The sequence below is a fragment of the Lytechinus pictus genome, chromosome 15, assembly GCF_037042905.1.
Source record: "Lytechinus pictus isolate F3 Inbred chromosome 15, Lp3.0, whole genome shotgun sequence".
Lineage (NCBI taxonomy): Eukaryota > Metazoa > Echinodermata > Echinoidea > Temnopleuroida > Toxopneustidae > Lytechinus > Lytechinus pictus.
This window is the reverse complement of record NC_087259.1, coordinates 30,437,441-30,461,429: the sequence shown is the minus strand read 5'-3', so window position 1 is coordinate 30,461,429 and position 23,989 is coordinate 30,437,441. Positions and strand designations below refer to the sequence as shown.

General features: G+C 36.3%; 1 pseudogene; it reads left to right on the top strand.

Annotated features, from left to right (window-relative positions):
* Positions 1 to 15,972: 15,972 nt before the first annotated feature.
* LOC129257519 (uncharacterized) lies at positions 15,973 to 18,847 on the top strand (annotated as a pseudogene).
* The last annotated feature ends 5,142 nt before the right edge of the window (positions 18,848 to 23,989 follow it).

Sequence of the window (23,989 nt, the reverse complement as noted above, 5' to 3'; positions counted from 1 at the left end):
TTTGATTTTCCCGCCAAATTTCGGCGCGTGGTCATTATGACCGACACGTCGTCATTGATGATGGATTCCGATCTCATTGGTCAAAATAGTGGAGGAGATAATTGGTCTGTAGTTAATAACAAAACAGTAAGAAGAAAAAAGAGAAAAGTGAGAGAAGGCAGTAGCCAGAATATAGAGAATTTATCGCCATGCCGTGGAGACTCTTCTTCGGATGGAAATGACCAATCAGTTTTTCAAACTCCAACTGCCTCCTCCAACCATAATAACATGACGGTATTAATTATGCCCATTGCCAAAGAAAGGTCACTGAGAAATGTTAATATGCGGACAGTTGCGAATGCAATCCATAATTGTTCTGGATCAGCACCTGCTAACATGAATTTCTTTAGGTCAGGCATTCTTATCAAGTGTGTAAATACTAGACAGTATAAGTTACTACATGACATTGAAGATATTGGTAACATACCGGTTAAAGCCATTGATAGAACAATCACGCTAAAAGGTGTTATCTCTGACATCCCCACGGAAATGTCAGAGGAAGAATTACTTGCTGAGTTGAAATCACAACATGTAGTATGTGTAAAGAGAATTATGAGAAAGGGAAATAATAGGCCTAATGATGCAAACAACAAAGAAACAAATTACCCTACTCGTAGCTTAATCATTTCCTTCGAAAAGGTGAAAACTCTACCAAAAGAGATTGCCTTGTGTTATCAGAAAAAAGAAGTAAAACAATACATCCCCCGACTTATTCGTTGCTTCCAATGTCAACGATTTGGACATACAATAGCTAATTGTCGCCAAAAACTTAGATGCGTTCGGTGTGGAGGTGAACATCCATTTGAGGAATGCAATCGCAAGGAAGAGCGAAATTGTGTTAATTGTGGAGGTAACCACTCAGCCGCCTTTAGAGGATGTGAAGAAGCAATTAAGGCAAAAGAAATCTTAAAGATTAAGGTTGTCAATAAAATGAACTATGCACAGGCGCTCAAAAAATACAATGGGATGCAGCAAAATGACAAAAACCTTAATAATGATAGTGCGCCATCATATGCACAGGCTGTCAAACCTAACTCCAAAAGTGCTTAAAAACACATTGGAAGCAAGGAAAGTCGACCGAACGAGATAACAATCAAGGCTGAAATTCATGATGATTTAACTTCAATTCATGAATCCGCACAAGCAGATCTCCCTGGCCCAACCCTAGTAGGAAATAAAGTGAAACAGGTTGAAACTAATAGATATAGGCCAACCCCCCTGGCAAAAGAGAACTTCTTGATGGCAGCATCCAATGAGGATCTAATTACTTTCTTTGTAAAATTGTTTATGATTTTCTTCAAAGAACACTCAGAGGCCGAAGTTGTAACTCTCATTGAGTCCTCTGTTGAAAAACTTATGGCTACCAATCCATCAAGAGCGAGCTAATTAATTCATTCATGACTGCACTTTTAGTCCTTCAATGGAATGCACAAAGTATGATTGGACATGGTGATGAGTTAATAAAGTATTTAGAATGTAATAAAGATACACCTTTCCACCTCATCTGCATTCAAGAAACGTGGTTTTCAGAGGAACATATACTCCACATCCCGAATTATAGCTGCTTCACTAGAAATAGAGATAAGCAGCGTGGTGGTGGATGTGCATTATATGTTCACGACTCTGTTCACTACGATTATCCTACAATACACGCAGATATAGAAATGCAATTGATAAATTTATATATGCATAATTTTACTTTATCCGTTGTCAATTATTATAATCCTTGTAAGAGAATAGACGAAAACATTCTAAATACTTTGTTGCGCCATGTTAAGGACACTACGAAATTGTTATTATTAGGAGACTTTAACTCCCACAATACACTTTGGGGAAGCGATACAACAGATAACAATGGGCTCCTGATAGAAGACTTTCTTAAGCATCATGATTTGATGGTTCTTAATGATGGCTCAGGTACAAGATTGAATCCTGTAACAGGAAAAACCTCATGTTTAGATCTATCTATTATCTCCACTTCCTTAGCTATGAACTGTCAGTGGTACACCCTTCCTGACAAATTTGGAAGTGATCACTTTCCAGTTATAACAGAAATATATACCAGTAAACAGATCTCGAAACAAGACGAAGTCAGAGAGACTAAATACAAATGGTCCCTGAAAGGTATGGACTGGAAATTTTTCAGTAATATATGTGAGAAAAACTCTAAACAATATTATATGAATAATAATATTGATGTTAACATTCTTTATGAAAGATTTATGGACATTTTAGCAATGTCTCTAAATGAATCGGCACCCATTAAGAAAAGGGCGCATCGCAATCCAGTCCCATGGTGGACAAAGAAATGTTCCTTAAAAATCAAAGAAAGGAATAAAGCGAAAAATAAATTAAGAAAATGTCTATCAATTGAGAACCTGATTACTTATAAACAAAAGAAAGCTGAAGCTCAAAAAGAAATTCGACTTGCCAAACGTCAGTATTGGCAGTTATACTGCTCTAAATTGAGTCGCTTCACTCCGCTTGGTCAAATTTGGCGTTTTGTTAAAAGATTGAAAGGTGTTCCTAATCCAACAAGGCGTAACATGCCTGTATTGTTCTTAGAGAATGGAGAAACGCTTCTCAGTGATACAGACAAAGCCAATGCTTTTGCTCGATCTTTTGTCCAAGTTGGAGAAACTACCAATGCTGACAGTTCGGATAAAGAGATCAATAGGCAGTTTGAAAATCTTCCTTTCAAGAACACAGGTAATATGCTTCAAGCAATTAACGAACAATTTCAGATGATAGAGTTAGAAAGTATCCTACAAGGTAAGAAATCTTCAACTCCAGGAGAAGATGGAATAGGTTATCAAGTGTACGAGCACCTGCCGGAGTCCCTTAAACATATGATGTTACTTGTTATTAATAGGATCTGGGAAACCGGTACAATACCAGTGCCATGCAAGCACTCCATACTTATCCCCTTGTTAAAGCAGGACAAAAACCCATCCAAAACAGATTCTTATCGACCCATTGCACTCACGTCCTGTTTCATCAAAATTATGGAAAGTATGGTAAAAAAACGACTTCAAATGTACCTTGAAAAACATGTCTTACTATCTCCTATACAGAATGGATTCCGCAAAGGTCGAGGAACGATTGATAACATAACCCTATGGACAAAAGGACTCCTAGTCAAATTAAGTAAATTAGGTCTTACAGGAAACATTCTACTTTTCTTAAAAAATCTATTGACACATCGCACTATTCAAGTTCGAGTAGGGGACCATCTTTCTGACATTATGGAAACCAATAATGGAATTCCTCAAGGCAGTAGCCTTAGTCCTGAATTGTTTAATATTATGGTGCATGATATTCCAATTTCACCAACCATTCACAATCTTCTTTATGCTGATGATTGTGTAATATGGAAATCTGCCAATGATATAAGAGAGGGTACCAAAGAAATCCAGGAATATCTAAATATACTTCATGATTGGTTTCTCTCTTGGGGAATGATGATTTCTTATGAGAAAACGGTTCCCGTACTTTTCTCTCATTCCCCTCGATATGATCCACATCTCGAGATATATTTGGGGGACAACCTCCTAACGCCAAGGAAGGAGTACAAATATCTTGGTACTATTTTCGACTCTAGGCTAACATGGAGACCCCACATACATGAAGTAGTTCAAAGATGTAAAAAGAGAATTAACATTTTGAAATGTTTATCTTATGCCAATTTCTGTGGTAATGTTGGAGAACTACTTCACGTATACCGGGCAATTCTTCGGTCTCTCATGGATTATGCATGTGAGGCTTATGACTCCGCAACCACAAATGTTAAAAATATTCTTAACTCTTGCCAATATCAGTCACTCGCCATATGCGCGGGAGCAAAAAGGGGCACTTCCCTTCGAACTCTTCAAGTAGAACTTGGAGAAATGCCCCTAGATATACAACGTGAAATGCTGAGCGTAAGACTCAAGAAACGCATAGATAGTGTACCAAATCATCCATTGAAACAAGATCTTCAAGACTGTTGGCAGTTTCAGTTTTACTCTGACAAGAACACGAGGAAGCCTTTCGGGGAAAGAATATCGAAATTACCCGAGCCTCTCCAATATGAAATTGAGGATATGTACTCGTATACTTTTATACCTTATTGGCATTATTGGTCACCAATAATATCCATGGAGATATCCGATTATATATCGAAAAGTGACAATTTAACATTCCAGAAACAAACAAGTCTTGAATTAATACACAAGAAGTGGTATAACTTCTTACAAATCTTCACTGATGGTTCAAAGTCTCCTGAAACTGGAAAAGCAGCAGCAGCATTTCATGTACCCTATTACAAATATATATATTCAATGAGACTCCAAGATAATACATCGTCTTATAGATCAGAGCTTGCAGCGATTATACTAGCATTAAATTGGTTGAACCAATTACCCAGTCTTTATACAGGAGCGGTAGTGTTTTGTGATTCACTCAGCGCACTAGAGGCAATCAAAACTAAAAAAGAAACTAACTTTGTGAATGAAATTCTGTTAATGTATACACAATTGTATAATAAAGGAATAACAGTGTATTTTGAATGGATCCCAAGTCATTGTGATATCAGGAACAATGAGGTGGTGGATATCGCAGCCAAAAAAGGTTTACGGCACAGCCAAATTGATGTAAATAACAAAATTAGTAAGCATGAATCAAACTGCATTCTTAAAATGTACTTTACACAAGTATGGCAAAAAAAATGGGATGAAACATTATCCCCTTTGAAGGACATTCAAAAATCAGTTTCGAAAACTTTCAAATGTGTTCTAAACCAGAGATATAGCACATCTATTTTACATTGTCTCCGAATGAACAATATTGATCTTAACGAGAATAGACGGCTTGTTAACAACCACGAAACAGGTCTATGCTCATTCTGTGCTGTGCCGGAAACAACTCTCCACTATCTCACAAAATGTCCCGAATACTCACAAGAAAGGGAAAAGCTCTTACTTGAAATAAATAAAAGTGAATTGGATATAAAGAGAATTCTCAATTCAGCAGAGTACTCGCATCAAAAAGCTTTGGTATCCTTCGTAAGAAGGACCCAAAGATTCACATAGTATATTCGAGTCGTTTTAACATATTGTTAATTGAAATAATTGAACGTTGTATTTAGTTCCATTCATGTATGAATCTCATGTTTGATGACTCTTATAAACCCATGTTGGGGAAAAATAATTATATACGTGTTGATATGAATGCATTACACATATTATGTCTTTTGTATGATCTTATCAATTTGTAAATATCTGATTTATTGAACAAACTATGAGATGTGAAAATTAACCCAATGCACGATAATTGCACAAGACTCAGAACGTTTGTTTTGTCTCGAACCTAACCATTTGTACTAACTTTGATTTTCGAAAATCGGATGAAGGAGATCATTTCGTCAACAGACATCACACAGCCTTGACTGGTATTGGGGGGGCCTAAGGCTACGCATGCGCATCATGCAGTAGCTGAGAAACCTGATCAATGTACTGATCCGGGCTTGGCCAGATAATACATCTAAAGAGGTTAAGTGATTTGTGATGACAGTCTGTTGTAATTCTCCAAAATTGCGCGAATAATGCAGCGCTCTACCTTCCTTTTTACTGAATTGATTCAAGTACAGAAAAGTTATAAATAAAATTACCGCAAATTATGCTGGCGCAAATATTCACTACTGAATGACACGCGCCGTATAAGCTAAAACAACAACAACAACAACAAAAACTGGGCGTTGTGGCGTGCGCCTGTAATCCAAGCTGTGGGGAAGTTACAAATTGATGCAGAGGTTCGAGCCCTGGTCACGTCTTTCGGATGGTGACGTTAAAGGTCGGTCCCAGATGTAAATAATCATATCTGATTGATACACGTCTGACAAAACTCAAATAAACACACAACACACACAAATACGTGTTGAAATGCAAATATCAATAAATCGGGGTGTTCGAGTTCTGGCTTGAAAAAATTGTCATGTTGGTGTCATCTTTTTCCCCTTCTGAAATGAAAATTATCCGTAATTACGAGATGCCCTGACGAACACCGAGCCGACGTAAGAAGCACTTTCGGAATATTGTATATTTCTTGGTCAACTTCTTCCAATTTTATTAAAGAAGGTAAAATTTCCGTAAAAATACTGATTACGGGCACCCCGTAAAAAATCGCGAATATGATCAACTGCTACTCAAATTGTGAAGTAAAATGACTAGTTTTGCCAAGTTTAATCATCGTTTTTTATGCTTATCGCGCATGTTTGCGAAGGTACGATCGTGGCTTACCCGGCAGTAGCCCAGTTGCATATTGACATTCTCGGATACGCGTTTGCGCTGGCAATGAAAGGCGCACTGACGCAGCCGGTGGCAGTTGAGCCAGGTGTTCGAGTTCTGGCCGGTATACGCTATGTAATTATGTTGTCTTTTTTTTGATATTTTTTACAATAAATGTGCATTTTTTCCCACCTTTGCCACTCGGAGTATCCGAAAGAGTTCACTGTCTTGATGTTTGGGTAGGTGGAGCGTAGTGTAGCGGTAGTGAAGTGGAGCCTGCACGAAGTTGAGGTAAGGTCCCCCTAACAAAACACTGATCAGGTTTTTAAGCCAGGTTAGTTACACAAATAATAACAGGTGGGACCGTGATGAAAAACTAGCAAAGGAAAAATTGAACTCTAAATAAAATTCTAAATTAGGGCATAATAAATGTAATTTTCTAGACATTTAACAAATAGAAAATCGATGACATGTACAAAAATCAAAGATATCGTATTAGCATTGAGGTTAGAATAGAATAAATATCAAATGATATGAAATGATGTTTCGCTTACGAAATACGAGCTCTGTCGTGTCACGGATCCTCGAAATAGTTGCGTCATGCACCGAATCCTGGCATTCGATATCAAGCGCGAGCTAGCCCTCGCCTATAAAGTTAAAACTGAAAATAAAATCTCTTTTTTGGATCTCCCCAAATTCCTGAGATTTGGACGAAATTCCTTGAATTTATGTTTTCAGTCAAATTGTCCATAACAAGGGCCATGCAATGTAGCCCACTTTGTACATAAAGGCAGGGACGGATCAGGATTTTTCGAAAGGCGAAGGGGGGGGGGGGCGGGGGGCGACAAATTTCCCGAGGAAAATTTTGACTGTAAGTAAAAAAGAAAAAAAAAAAATTTCAACCAAGAATTCAGGGCAAAATCGTGATATAGGCCCCGCTCGAGAAAAACTTGTAATCGATTATACTACCTCAATATCTAGGTTGCTAACTTCAGCTCACTAATATATACTCGTGATATAGGCCCCGCTGCTGTGTTGAATGGCTTAGAATGTCCGTTTGCGGGGCCTGTTTCACGAGTATAGTACTATAACCGTTATATAGGCCCCGCACTACGGCACTTCAGACACTCCAACACAGTAGCGGGGCCTATATCACGAGTATATATTAAGCTTGCATCCTAAGATAATCGCTAAACCGGCCCCGTCCAATGCGCTTTTCCCAGCATTCGCACGTGTGTGGGGCTCGGATGACGACTAAATAGTAGTATACTCGTTATCGAGGCCCCTTACACTGTTATATAATGGAAAATAACGTGGTCGTGGGGCTTGTTTCCCCGGCCGGTGAGAATTATCATGGGCGGTGCTGTAGGGGGCCGGAGGATCGAGGGGGGCTCCAATTTATTTTCCAATAAACAAGAAAAGAATATCATAATCATTCAGAAATTTATTTGTGGATTTATTTATATTCATTAATCATTTGATTTATTTGTTTTCAGTTTTATTTCTTTTGTGATGTAGAGGGTCAGAGGTATCATTCGTTTTTAATTATTTTTATGTGTAAAATTTCATTTAATTTATTTATCAATCTATTTTAATTGATTAATTAATGTATTTATATTTATTTATTGATCATTTAATTCATTTGTTTTCAGTTTTTTTTTCTTTTGTGATATAGGGAGTCAGAGCTAGGTATCATTAGTTTTTAATTCTTTTAATGTGTGGAAGTTCATTTAATTTATTCATCAATCTATTTTAATTGTTTTATTAATGTATTTATATTTATTTATTAATCTTTTAATTTATTTGTTTTCAGTTTTTTTGTGATATAGAGCGTCAGAGGTATCATCCGTTTTTAATTCTTTTTATGTGTGGAAGTTCATTTATTTATTTATTATCTATTTATTCATTTATTATATTTTCATCTTTTTGTTATCTGAGGTCTTATGTTGATACAGGGTCATACATTTCATTTATTTTTCATTTATTTAAAGGTCAAGTTCACCCCAGAAAAAAATGTTGATTTGAATAAATAGAGAAATATTATAAAAGCATAACGCTGGAAATTTCATCTAAATTGGATGTAAAATAAGAAAGCTGTGATATTCTAAAATTTCGCTTATTTTTCACAAAAAAGTGATTTGTATATGCACAACTAATTTGCATGCAAATGATAGTTCCGGCCTCGCTATTTCTTTTTTTTTATTGTTTGAATTATACAATATTTCATTTTTCACCTGACAGATTTTACAATAAGGGCCAACGTGAATGAACCATATGTTTGGGACGAATTGTTTCACTTGACAATGAGAAGAGAATTGGAAAATATATTTCATATACACTGTAATACAATACTAAAGAAATAGTGAGTGGATGGCGTCATCAGTTTCCTCATTTGCATACCGACCTGGATGAACTATTATTTCAGATTAAACTATACTTCCAAATGTTATAATTTTCTTATTTTATCTGACTTTGATGATTTTTTTAGCGTTATGGTCGTTCGACTTTCTTCTTTTTATTCAAATCAACTTTTTTGTTGGGGCGGACTTGTCCTTTGAATTAAACAATTGATATATTTGTTTGTATTAAACTTTTTGTTTTATTTGATGTTAGACCATTGCAACCATTATCGTTAATTTCTCTTTTCTGCTTATGGATTTGATCTCTCTGTGTATCATAATTATTATTATATATATAACAAAATATATTTTGTTACCTTATTGAAGCCAATACGTGAAACGTTAGAAAGAGAGAGAAAGAGAGATGGCCTAATGCATTACTATTTCAAGTTCTCCTTCGTATTGTTTCACTTATTCATTTCCTGGTTTATTCATATATTCGTTCATGTTTGCACTGTTTTGGGACAAGATGTTGTCTATCAATTGACACGATAGGCCTACCCTTCAAGGGGGCAGTTTATCCTGACGCAAAGTTGATGATAATTAAAGCAGAAACCTAAAAAAATATTCTTAATCTAAAGGTTTGATGAAAATGTATATTTTTATTGTCACGCATTTCGGTTAAGAAGTTCGATATTCTCTGATCAAATATTGCGATTCTCATACTTAAATTAGTGTTTATTATTTGAAATAGTACCCAAATAGTACTCTACTCATTTGTGTAATGAATGTCTTGCTAAGATCAATTGTGAATGTCACTTTCACTTGCCCAGTAACCTGCACAATCAAGGTACTAATGGATGATTTGTTTTTCTGTTCCAATCATGTAGAAGCGAAAACGGAAATCAGCCCCCTTAGTTTGGTTTTTGAAAACACAAAAACGATATCACAACAAGAAAAACGTGTTGTGATTTGGCATTTGCATATAAAAAAAAACATAAAAATGAAATTAGAAATACTTTTGTGCTTTATCTGATTTCTCATTCTAAATTAATTTTGTGTTTTTATATATAAAAAAACAATCTCAAAACATGCCACGATTCGTGACCTCACTGTCAACTAAGTATGGATGTCGCCTTGCAACAGGATAATATCAGGGCCGTAGCTAGAGGGGGGGTATGGGGGGGTGTGACACCCCCCCCAACATTCATGGCAGTCGGCAAAATCATGTACCAGTTGGCAAAATGGAGGATAGGGGAGAAAAAGAGGGAAAAAAAGGAAGAGAAAAAAGAAAGAAGGAGAGAGAGAGAGAGGGGGAGAAAGAAATAAAGAAAGAAAGAAAGAAAGAAAGAAAGAAAGAAAGAAAGAAAGAAAGAAAGAAAGAAAGAAAGAAAGAAAGAAAGAAAGAAAGAAAGAAAGAAAGAAAGAAAGAAAGAAAGAAAGAAAGAAAGAAAGAAAGAAAGAAAGAAAGAAAGAAAGAAAGAAAGAAAGAAAGAAAGAAAAAAGGAAAGAAAAATAGGGGTACTAACTTCGAAGAAGGTTACGTCTTATAGAGTAAAGACAACCAGTTGGCAAATCCAAGTCCATGTAGCCAGGCTTAGAGCCTATACATGTATTAGTCAGCAAAATACAAAGGACAAAGCAGATGGAGCTATAATAACACACTAAGTAAGCCCCCGGTCCTCCCCCAATATCAAGCTTGTGAGTTTGCAAATTATACCACGATTATTGACGATTTAACAAACACATTAGTTTTGTAAAATTAGAGGTAAGACTAGGTAAATTAATATGGGGTGGGATGAATTTCCAAGGTTTAAGTTGAATAATCAAAGCCAAAGATAGTTGGCAAATTATAAAGTGGGCCACCCCCCCCCCTTTTTTTCAAAACCCTTCCACGGCCTGGTACACACTTGTTCCTTTTCCAAGTACATATTTAAAAAATAAATAGAGAGCAGCAGAGCAAAACAGAACTGGCCCGGCCCAGGGCCTATCAGTATGGCTCCAGAAACTGCAAGCAAGGGCAGATCCAGCCTTCGCCAATATAGGGGGGGGGGGGTTCAAAGCCACATTTCCCCCGATTGGCCGCTCGAAGTTGATTTGTGTTTGTTTGATTGTTTGTTTGAAGGGGGAGTCCTATTATCCCGCCTATAATAGCCCTTCTGAGCTTTATTCTTATAAATCAACATAAATATTCTCACAAGCCTCAGTTAAAGGTCAAGTCCACCTCAGAAAATTGTTGATATGAATCAATAGAGGAAAATCAGATCAGCATAATGCTGAAAATTTCATCAAAGTCGGATGTAAAATAAGAAAGTTACCCAAAGTTATGACATTTTAAAGTTTCATTTATTTTTCACAAAATATTTATATGCACAATTTTGTCACATGCAAATGAAAGAATCGATGATGTCCCTCATCACTATTTCTTTTCTTTTGTTTTGTTTTTTATTGTTTAGAATTTACAATATTTCAATTTTTATACAGATTCGACAATATAAGGACCAATTTGACTTAACCATAAAATGTTCAACAATGGTAATTCCACATGAAGTTTAGGGAGGAATAAAGCTTTGTTTCACAGGACAATGAGGAGAAATTTGGAATATTTCATATAATAAAGATGTCATCAGTTCCCTCATTTGCATACTGACCGGGATGTGCATAAAACATAACTTTCTTATTTTACATCCGATTTTGATGAGATTTTTAGTGTTATGCTTGTTGGATTTTTCTCTTTTTATTCAAATCAACTTTTTGTTGGGGTGGACCTGTCCTGTAAACAGTGCGAGCGCGAAACGCGAGCTATTTTTTTTTTATTTCATGTACTTTGTATTAAAATTTAAACATTCTGAGCAATGCTTGTGATCCTCAACGAAATGTGTATTTAAGTAAATATTTACTGCGAGCGCGAACCGCGAGCAGAAATTTTTAATATACGTTTTGATCATTCTGATCAATCTGTTAACACTGCTTGCAGTTAGCCATGAAGACGTTTAGTATTTCAACAATAAAAAAATGTGATCGAGCGCGAAGCGCGAGCTGAAAATTATGACATTTCTTCCTGAAGAATGGAAATTCTAAGCACTTATTGTAATCGTGAAATAGATAAGTATATAACTATAGTTTGTTAAAGAATTAATATTGAGATACATAACACGGCCTATAACACACCAATCAAAATGCCAGCGTAAAGCGCTAGCTGACACGTTTTGACACTCTGACCGTAAATATGGATATTTTGAGAACTGTATGGAATACAGGAATATAATAGGTACCTGACAAATTAAATTTTGCGAGCGCACAGCGCGAGCAGAAAATGTTAATATTCAGACCATAAAACACAGGTTTTTACAGAGCACTTTGTAAAAATCAATTTATAAATCAAACAAAGTAAAGAAAGTTCGATTTCCGAGCTGAAATGTGTTTGTATATTGACTTCAAGATTGTAAGATATGTAAATCACCTAAACGGCAATGCGAGCGCGAAGCGCGAGCGAAAATGTAATGTAGTGACATGAAAGTTTGTTTTTAATTATTTTCCAAGTCTTCCCCTTATCTTATTTTATTCACTCATTTTCTTCCTCTTATGTTTTCCCTTCTTTTCGGTTTATCTTTCTCCCCCCCCCTTATTTTGTTTTTGCTCCGTCAATAGAAGGGGCCCGGGCCCCTTGGACCCCTCCCCTCTATGAAGGACTCCCCATGCTGTCATAGCATGCACTCCGGCCACTGACCGCGCAAACCCCATACCACAAACCAACACCACACATCCCAAACCGGCCAAGCCCCTTTAATACTCCAAACTCCAACCTCCTGAAAAATCCCAAAGTGGACCCATTCACCAAACCCGAAACCGCTAAAGCCATTCTCAAAACCCGTGGCCTCCGGCGATCAGGAGTGAAGGGGGGGGGGGGGAGACGGAGAAGATGGAGGATTCAAAGAAGAAAAGTAAACCTAACTATCAGGGTGAAGAATAGACGAACACGACTCCGAGTCACTCTGTAAACTGCTTTTATAATGCTCCAATCTGGATTTCTGCCTATAATGGGTCTACGTTGATCTGGGCCTTATTCATCTTTTTATGTGGAAAATTCGGCACCTTTTTGTAAAAGTATAGTATGTTGACCCGCTGAGGTATACACTTTTTTCTTTATGTAGACTTCCTACACTGCTTGCTTTCCTCCTTACTTGTATATTATTCTCCTCCAACTCTCTTGCACGCTCTCTATTCTACTTTTTTCCCCTATCTCTTACCCTCTCGAACTGTTTTAGGGCCCTGTCCACGGATGATTATTGTTACAAGGATGCTGATTGTCAGGTACAGCACTGATCTCTCCCTTAGTGGAGAGATCAGTGGGTACAGCACCCACAGTTTTTTAATCAAGGAACATAGGTGTGTATACCAGGCACTGATCCACGGGGGCCGAAGGGGCCTCCCCCCCCTCACCCAGGGGCGTAACAGGGGTCGGTGGCCGGGGGGGGGGGGGCAAGAGCCAAAAGTTTCCCGGTCAAATCATGGTATGAGCAGAATTTTTTTTATGTTTGTGCCCCGAGCATCATAATTATATAGGGCGAAGCTCAATGCGTGATATACAAAAAAGAGGGGTCACAGCATGGCGCGCGCAGCAAAAAGTTGCTTAACATAAATATAAGTCCCGAGAAATCGAAACGAGCGAGAAAAAAAAATCACCTTTTAAAAAAATGAGAATCTAACTTTGAGATTGATTTTGACATGCATGGTTAGGTATTCAGAAAATCTTACATCTTCATTTCCTTTCCTTTTCTTTCATCTTTTCTTTTTTGGTTCTCGGTTATAAAAGTTTGGGGGCCAGAGTTATGTGGATCGGGTCCGGGGCAAAGGCGGCACCAGGATTTTTTTTTTACCTCGGGGAGGCAAAAGAACATTTGAGGGGGGCAATACTAATTTTTTTTGCCGATATCTCATAAGTCTAGAGCAAGAAGCGCGAGCTAATTTTTTTTAATGTTAGACCCTGCTGACTTGAAAAGGGACCTGTTCAGGACTAGCTGATTACATTGAGTCATGCATGAAGATTATATCTCACCAAATAAATAATGCGAGCGCGAAGCGCTTGCTGAAAATGTTTGATATCCTGAGATGATAACTGGACCTTCTAAGCATTTTTTTGTAATCATGAACTGGATGGCTATCAAATTAAACAATTGATACGAGCGCGTAGCGCGAGCTGAAATTGTTTGATTTATGAAAATTATGAATACGAATGGATGATTGTGTATCTCGAATAATGAAAACTCGAGAAGCATATTGACTTGAACATTGGATTTTTAAGCCCCAAGTGAACAGATAATTTACTTATCTCAGTCAACCGTTACTGCGATCGAGGGCGCGTAGCGTCGGCGACATTTTGAATTTCATAATGACCTGAAAGATTTATGTTAGTGACCAAAACAGTGAAAAGATGATAAAATCTTAAAAATTCAAAGAACGAAAATGCTGTTTTGGAGCACTTTGCAGCTTTAAGCTTATGGCAACATTTACTATATATTATTATTTTTTTCAAAATTTCTGGGGTGGGGCCAACTCACTGGGGGCAAATTCCCCCCGTGCCTCCCCCTTATAGTGCTGCCACTTGACCTTGTGATATTTTTTAAAGTTTAAACATTGCAGATGGCCACTTTTTTATCAAATCGCGAGTACATACACAACATAATTATATAATTCAACGCATTTGCGGATAATAAACGAAATACTTTGAGGCAGCACAACATAGCAAATGTGGAAAAATTTGTAAAACGTTGCCAGTGAGCGAATCGAGTCAGAAAAATTTGGCCTTCTAAAATGATTTTGAAATTAAATTCTAATTATGTGATAGTACAGCTTGGAAATTTAGCTTTTTACGGTAAATCTATAGCCAGTATAAAACTTTAATTAGGTTAAGACATAATATAGGGAGATATAACTAGCCCTTGGCTAAGAATTTTTTGTCAGGATTTCGACCATTATTGCATACAATTTAGCAGCTTATAAATAGACGCCATCCACCTTTCTTCCCGTTCTTTATATTTTTCAATCCTCGGTAGCCCGGTCGTGTTAATAAGTTCTCCTTTTTGGGGGCTTGTTCTTTTTCTTCATATTATGATTTTTCCAATTTAGCTTTTGGCTCTACCTTCATTTCATGTATTTGCCAGGTTTAGATATATACCTAGAGTCACTGTGGAATAATAGGAAATGAAATAGCAGACTCCTGCGCAAAAAAAGCTTTATCAAACAAAATTGAAATTCATAATCAAATAACATTATCAGAAATTATGCAACTTATTTCAAAAAGTTGTAAGATAGTTTGGCAAGAAAGATGGAATAAAACTAACTCAGCACTGAAAGAATTGCAACCATCAGTGTTATCCACATATAAATGTAATCTAGGGAGACAGGAAACTGTACTCCATCGTCTCCGTTTTGGAGTCGCTGGTCTTAACCAAGATCTACTAAGATTAGGGATCCATCCAACAGGGTTTTGTGATAGATGTCCTGAGGTAGAAACTGTCAGACATTATCTTTTACATTGTCCAAAATATATAATTGAAAGATCAATGCTCCTTGTAGAATTGAATGAATCACAGCCAGGACAAATAATGGAGTATTTAAAAAAAGATGACCCAGGGATACAGAAAGCATTTTTACGTTTCGTTTCAAGAACGAAACGTTTTAGTAAGGAGTGATGACCTACTATTCTTATATTGTATTGTCTATAAGAAATATGAAAGGATATGCTTGTAAAAGTCTAATGTGAAAAGAAAAAAAATATATATATAATGTATGATATAATATACAAAATGATATGTTCTGCACATATAACTAACAAAGCCCACAAGTGTTTTCGCCTTGTTGTTGTTTAAAAAAAAAAAAACAAATTATTTTAATGTTTAACCCATCTGTAAGCACAGGTACACTAGCGCCCCCTCGTCTATGCATGGGTGACCTAGGCATTTATGTCCAAAAAATCGGCACAATGTACCGTGCTGACCGGTATGATTGCATCTTTGAAAGGGCAGGGCAAGCGCAACTAGTTGGAACTGAGCTGAAGATAGCGGTTTGTTTTTGGTGAAGATTTGTTTATATACCAATTTGACATGAGTTACGACAAACTTTTGTACATACCATAATTATCCTTTTTCATATTAGAAGGATACACAAGAATAATATTTCATATATGTATACATCATATTGGTAATAATATCATTATGTGAGAAGTGAGATTTTTTATTAATAGAGTCAATGGCGACAATAGTCAAATATGACTAATCGCCACTCAAACCAATATAAGAAGAAGAAGAAGTTACATCGTATAGCTGGCAAATGTTGTTTATACGGCAATAAGTGGTGAACACTAATTGTTCTCCGGCATGTGTGACGGAATTATTCAATTCCGTTGCGTCGAAGGTGTTTCATTTGAATATGAAAAGAGGGGATGCGAGATAAGGGTGTGGTGTTGTAGGGGAAGTCATTCTAGCTTTCCAAGAACCGCACACTAGCACGTTTTTTAAAGAGTCTCCAGCTACATTACGTCTATCTTCGAACATGGACCCGGCAAAAATTTCTGAGCTTATTGATTCAAAATTGAGCCAGTCGCAAAATAAATTGCTAACAGACTTGGACGGTTTGATATCTAATAGGTTGAGCAATTTTCACCAGTCTATAAATGAAAACCAGAAAGCACTAAGTGATGCACAAGTTGCAAAGATAGAAGAAATGCACACCGAGAACTTTAAGTTTCAACGTAAAGGCAACGAAGAGCAGCATAAAGTGAATGTGAAAATTCATAGGAAACTGAAAGAGGCCGAGCATTGTCTCAACGAATCCAATGATACGTCAGGAGCTGTCGCAGGTGCGAAGGACAAAATAATCGAAGGTATAGACTTAGTTGAAAAAAGACAAAAATTGATAAAAATGGCGGACAGTTCGCCATTAGGGTGGAAGTTGGTTGCAGAATATGAGAGGAACACATTGGCCGAAAATTCAGAAGATGAAAAGCGCATGATGAAAGCAGAAACGAGAGCAGAGAGGAAGAGCAAGAAAGGAAAGAAAATAGCGCCGAGGCGTTTTCAACCTTAGGGCGGGAGCAAGGCATCGTGGCGTCCCAACGTCAAGGAGCAGGAGAATTACACCACATTTATTCGTCATGGTGCTGGAGGATCTTCGGATGAGCGCAAGAAGCCGGGGCTTTGTTTTTCATGCGGGAAACCGGGACACTGGAGGAATGAGTGTCAAGCCAGGGCAAGCAGAGATCAGATAAGTGATTTTGTATTGATTCATGATGATATGGGAAAAGAATCAAAGCTCTCAGAGAATATGAGAGGAAAAGGATAAAATTGCAAGTTCTGAAAATAAGAAAGCTTCTCCTGTCGGGAGGCTGAAACAAAATAGGGATACATGGTCCAATTTTGGGGCTAGTAAAGAGATTTTGGATGTTGTCGAAAACGGATATAAACTACCGTTGCATACTTTGCCAGTTAGCAAAGAGCTTCATAATAACAGGTCGTCATTGATCCATTCAGATTTCGTTAAGGATGAAATTGATAAGTTATTAGAGAAAGGTTGTGTATCTGAAGTAGAATCAAGACCCACAGTGGTAAATCCCTTGACAGTTTCTGATAAAAAAGGTAAACGCAGGCTTGTATTGGATTGTAGGCATATCAACCCGCATCTGTACAAGAATAAGTTTAAGTATGAGGATGCATCAGTTGGTAAGGACACTTTCCATAAGGGGGACTATGTTTGTACTTTTGATTTGAAGTCAGCATACCATCACATAGAAATATTCGAAGGGCACAGGCAATATCTTGGTTTTGCTTGGGATTTTGAGGGTCAAACAAGATACTTTCAATTCAATGTATTACCCTTTGGAATTTCCACTGCCGGTTACATCTTTACAAAGGTGACCAGGGTTCCAATAACATACTGGAGATCACAGGGGAAAAGGGTGGTCATGTTTCTTGACGATGGTATCGCAGGATGCAGTAACATAGACGAAGCTAATGAGGTTAGCGAGACGATTAGGTCTGATTTGGGCAAGCTTGGTTTTATTCTTGCTGAAGACAAGTGTGAATGGATGCCCCAAAATGAGGCGATTTGGTTGGGATTGTCTTGGAATTTCATAGATGGGGAGGTAAAAATTACAAAGGAAAGGATGTGTAAATGCAAACAATCTATCCAAAGTATTCTAGTGAAAGCAAATAGAGGGAAGAGATTAATCCCAGTGCGGGATTTAGCAGGAATTGCTGGGCAAATCATATCTATGCAGCCCGCTGTGGGTTCGATGGTTCAACTGAAGAAAAGAGATGTTTTTAAGTGCATTAATAGTCGGGCATCGTGGAATGCGCCAGTATTACTGTCGGATGAAGCAAAAAAAGAGCTAATTTTTTGGTACAAGAACATGGATAGATTTAATGGCATACCCATTTCACAAATGAAGTCGTGTAATTTCAATATGTTTACTGATGCTTCGAGTACAGGTTATGGAGCGTTCATTTGTGAGGATTTAAACCTGGAAGTGGTTGGCTCTTGGAGAGAGTTTGAATCAAAATACAGTTCTTCATGGAGAGAGATGGAAGCTTTAAATAGAGCTCTGAAATCACTTGGACCATACCTGGAAGTATATAATATTCGTTGTTATACGGATAATAGAAATGTCACAAGTATTGTGCAAAAAGGCAGTAAAAACAGACAATTGCAGGAGATAGCGATTGATATTCACCAGACATGCGAGGTTTACCATTTAGGTATAGACGTAGTATGGATTCCAAGGGAACGGAATAAGAAGGCAGATAGTCTTAGCAGAATATCAGACAGTGATGATTGGTGTATTAGTTCAACATTTTTTGATTTTTTAGATCGAAAATGGGGGCCACACACATTCGACAGGTTTGCTTGTGACTATAACACAAAGTGTGCAAAATTTAATTCAAGATGGGGTTGTCCAACATCAAAAGGGGTCGATGCATTTAAGCAGACGTGGAGTAATGATGTAAATTGTTGGGTACCCCCACCTCGCTTGGCAGCGAGAGTTATCGATAAAGCGATACAGGAGAAGGCCGCAGGCACTCTAATCGTGCCGCAGTGGAAATCTGCACCTTATTGGCCAAAAATTTCACAAGGAGAGAAATTTAAGTCGTTTGTCAGGGAATATTTCATATTTTCCTGTAATGAAGTAGAGAAGGGGAGAGGGAATAATGGTATTTTCGGTTCTCCGAAACATGGGTTCACAATGTTAGCTGTGAAATTTCAATTTTAGACATGTTTTTTGTTTTAACAGGTTTAGGTCTACGCAAGGCGGTTTCAGATGAAGTAGAGGCATCGGGAGCAGTTACCAGCAAGCTTCGGAAACTATCAGATAGCATGGCATCTCATCTGGTGCATTCGATAAGTGATGGGACTGTTAACAAGTATTATTCAACATTTGAGAGATGGGAAACATTTATTACCACAGAGGGTGGCAGAGCGATCCCGCCTGAGCCTATTCATATAGCTTTATACCTGACGAGTTTGATCGACGGAGGAAAATCTCCAAGTGTCATTCAAGGTGCATTGTATGCCATTAAATGGTTTCATAATTTGAGAGGTTATCAAGACCCTACAGCTAATAATTTTGTAATAAATATTGTTGAAGCAGCTAAGAGGGAAAACGTTAAGAAAGTGTCTAAAAAGGACATTTTGTCGAATGAGCAGATTATTAATCTTTGCGACAAACATTCTGATACTCATGATGTTCTTGTTCTTCGTGATTTAGCATTCATTATTCTTTGCTTCAGTGGATTTTTTTAGATTCGATGAGGCCAGATCTTTAAAATGCAGTGATATCAGTTTTTATGATGATCATATGTCCGTACACATTTCAAAGAGTAAGACAGATCAGTACAGAAAAGGAGATGATGTAGTTATTTGTAAAGGGAAAACAAATGCTTGTCCTATTAGCATTGTTAAGAGGTATATGGAGTTTGCAGGGATAGATCCGAAATCAGATCAATTTTTATTTAAACCCGCATATGCAAATAAGGGAAGAAAGTTTCTGATACACAAGAATAAGCAAATGAGCTATACGAGAACACGTGAAACAGTTGTCGCTCGTCTCAAGGAGGTAAGCGGTGATTTAAACATTGGTCTCCATTCTTTGAGGGCAAGCGGAGCCACGGCAGCTGCCAGGGCAAAAGTAAATGACAGAGTATGGAAGAGGTATGGTAGATGGAAAGGGGAAAAAGCGAAGGATGGTTATGTGGAAGATAGTTTAGAGGACAGGCTCACTGTATCTCAAGTTTTAAATTTGTAATATGGTTTACTAGTGAAGTATACAGTATAAAACCAGTGACTGACGTAAAGATATGTTTGAACAAACTATGTACAAGGATATACGTGATTTTGTGTTAAATTATTTAAACGTTTCAAGATTATTTCAGGAACACACTATTGCCAACGATATTTGCATAGGTCAAAAAGAGTGCATATTTCCTTCTATAAAAAAAAAAAAAAAAAGAAAGAAAGAAAGAAAAAAAAAAGTTTGATTCTGATTCATTACAAGTCAGCAAAATCACAATGATGTAAATAAGATCGAGAAGATAGAGATTGTTTTTTTATATTTTTTATAAATCTTTTCCCCTTCTTTGTAGTATCCTATAGTAGCTCGGCAGGCTATATCCCAAAATAGTGTATATTTTGTTATTTTGTCAGAGTGACATCTGGGTGTGATGGTTGCTATGGGTGATATTATGTGGTAAACGATGTTAGGATGAACATGTATTTGCCAGCGTTACATCGTATAGCTGGCAAATGTTGTTTATACGGCAATAAGTGGTGAACACTAATTGTTCTCCGGCATGCGTGACGGAATTATTCAATTCCGTTGCGTCGAAGGTGTTTCATTTGAATATGAAAAGAGGGGATGCGAGATAAGGGTGTGGTGTTGTAGGGGAAGTCATTCTAGCAACCGCACACTAGCACGTTTTTTAATATGGAGTTCTTTTTATAGAGTGAATTAAAAAATGATAATTGGTAGGAGACGTTGTTACATCAAAGTTGCGGTGGCCATAGGGTTTTTTCAGAGTTTAGTGCTGATTCAGTTTTATCTCTGTTTTTTTAAACCCGGGCAACATTAGGGTTAGGGCATAACAGTTTAATTAGTTATGACTTCACACGATTAATGTTAAGAGGTATAAAAACATTATAATATTATATGTATGATTCTCAGACAGAATTTGTTAGAAGTTGTTTTCATACTTTGAAAAATGAAAGTGTTGATAATTTATGTGAAATAAATGCCGTATCTACGTGCTAGTAGCTCGGCAGGCTATATCCCAAAATAGTGTATATTTTGTTATTTTGTCAGAGTGACATCTGGGTGTTATGGTTGCTATGGGTGATATTATGTGGTAAACGATGTTAGGATGAACCGCCATTTTACCACCATTCTTGCCCGTACGTGCCACTGAGTCATATCTTTTGATTGTATCCCTCTCTTGCTAATCAGGCTAAACGTATTATTATTTCAGGATATTTTGTACTCCCTCACATATTCCTCTTTCCTTCCTTTTCCCGCTTTCCTTCCATTTTCCCTATTTATGTTCTTTCTTTCTTTCTTTCTTTTCCGAGAGCATTCTGTTATATTCTAAAAGTAATTCAAATTCAAATTCAAATTTATTTATTTCACTTCCATCAAACAAAAACAAATTGTATGCCATATATAAACATAAATATTTGTATCCGTTGCAAAAAAAATTAATGATACATATGTTGTGAAAAAACACTTAGACAATTTCGGGCAACACATTGTAGGTTTTAAATATGTATACTATTTTTCAATAGAAATTAAATTAAGATGGAAATGGAGGGACCCACTAAAAAGCAATGGTTGTACAATGTGGGCCCCTCAAAAAATAGATAACACAACAAATAACAAAATAACAAAGTATAAATACAGATAATCAAATGAGAAAAAAAAAATAAATACATGAGAAGGAAATACTCACAAAATAAATACAAAGTTATCAAAAATATATAGTTTGATAAAGGACAAAACAACCCGTCCTAAAAATATCCACCCTTATAAAACTTCATTTGAATTTGAAGTATCATACAATAATAAGATAATTCAGAGGAAAAAATCTGTAAAGTATTTAGGCATTGAGTTGACTAGCTCCCTTTCATTTTCATCTTTAGTAGAATCAATCGTGAAAAAGGCGAATGCCCGTTTGAAATTTCTGTACAGGTATAAAAGTTGTATGGATAAAAAAGCAAGGCGTATTCTCTGTTTTGCTCTTATTCAGAGTTTATTTGACTATATGCTAACCCTGCTTGGTTTAGTGGCATAAGCAAACTCGATAAAAAGAAGTTGAAAATTATACAGAATAAAATGGTTAGATTCACTAACTGTTCTGGTCCCAGAACCCATGTTGGCTACACCGAACTCTCTGGAGCAGGTTTTCTTGAAGTCAACAAAAGATCAAAACAGCTTATTTTGCACCACGTGCATAAAATCTATCACAATAGATCGAATCATTACATTGGATCAAACTTTAATATAGTTACCGAATTACATAACTATAATACAAGGAACAGCCATTTCAAATTTTGCTTACCAGAAAGGGTAGGTAGTATTGGTAACTCCTTTTATTACAATGCTATAAAACATTGGAATTCCCTTCCCAATGATATAAAGGAAATAGGAAACATTTTAAGAGGAAATTGAAAGAATATCTTTCACTTGAGAGTCAAAGAGAAGATGCAAATGATATGTTATACGGTAGATTTAGCCTGAATACTGACCACGTTCTTTTCTCTTCTCTACCACGTATTATTATTTATTTTACATAGTTTGATTGAAGCTTCGATATGCCCTTTCTTCTATTCTTTCTATTTCTTTTATCTCTTCCTTCTATTCTCCTTTTCGTGTAGTAATTGTTGTCGCCGTTTTTGCTGTTGTTCTTCTCCTTATCATTTTTCTTCCTCATCCTTTTCTTCCGTCTCCTTCTCCTTCTCCTCCTCCTCCCCTTTCTTCTTCTATTCCTCCTCCTTCTTCTCCTTCTTTTCTTCTTCTTCTTCGTTATATTCTTGTATATATTATCTATATATCTTATTTATTGGTAATAGTAAATTCTGATTTTTTTTTCTTCATTTTTTTAATATGTAAATAGTATAATTTTTCCATTTTATTATTTTTATTCTGTATGTCGAGGACCCCACTGGAAATAAGCTTTCGAGCTTTCGTGGGTCATTCCTGTGCAAGCCTGTTGTTTTAATGCTACTGTATATATTTTTTCAATTCAATTCAATTCAGTATTTATTTCCAAATTCATTAAAAAGAACAAAATGAGAACAAAAGTATATATACACAAAGAAAAAAATAAATAACTAACATGAAACAAAGCAAAGGTATCAACAAAACATTACTGAAACAAATAGTGGTAATGATAAAATTATGGTTGGCACATAATCATAGAAAATATAGATGAACAAAATAATGAATGGAAATTGGGCATGCACAAAAAAGCCATAAAAAGGCTTGTTAAAACGCACATACCCACGAAATATCAATCGTTAAAGATAAAATTCAGTATATGGTATGGATGCGGCAAGTACCAAAGAATAAATAGAGATAAGAATAGTCATTTCTTAAAAAAATAAATTAAACAAACTTCAAACAAACTTCAATGTAAAACAAAACAGAACAAAAGTTAAAAACAAAACAAAAAATATAAACAAACGGATAAACAATCAAATAAGCAAATAGTACAAAACCACGTTAAGAGAAATCAATAATTGCTCAGCAATTTCTTTTTATATTGTCTTTTAAAAGTATTATTAAATTGTATATTATATGTGTTCAGGTCTAAACTATTCCATAGTGTGGGGCCAGTATGTCGTATTGAATATTTAGATTTATCATTTGAAAAGGTCCATCTGTGGAATTTGTTAAATGCTCTAGTAAAGTAATTGTGAATGTTTGCATTAATTGAGAACATATTCATTAAATAAGGTGAAAGACTTTTTGTGTGGTATCGTTGCATAATTGAAGCAATTTGAATTTTGGTAATATCTGGAAGTTTAGCTGTACGTAATGATTTAAATAGCAAAGAAGTCGGGGCATTATAATCTGTCTTCTTACATATACGTATTGCCTTTTTTTGTAGAATAATTAATTTTTGTATATGGCTAGAATAAGTGTTACCCCAAATTGAATTGCAATATGAAAGACGGGACAGAATATAAGCATTGTAAAGAGTAAATAATATATAACTAGGTACATTACATTTTAGACGATTTAAGATTCCAATAAAACGTGCTATTTTGACAGAGATAGAACTTATATGATCATTCCAACATAAA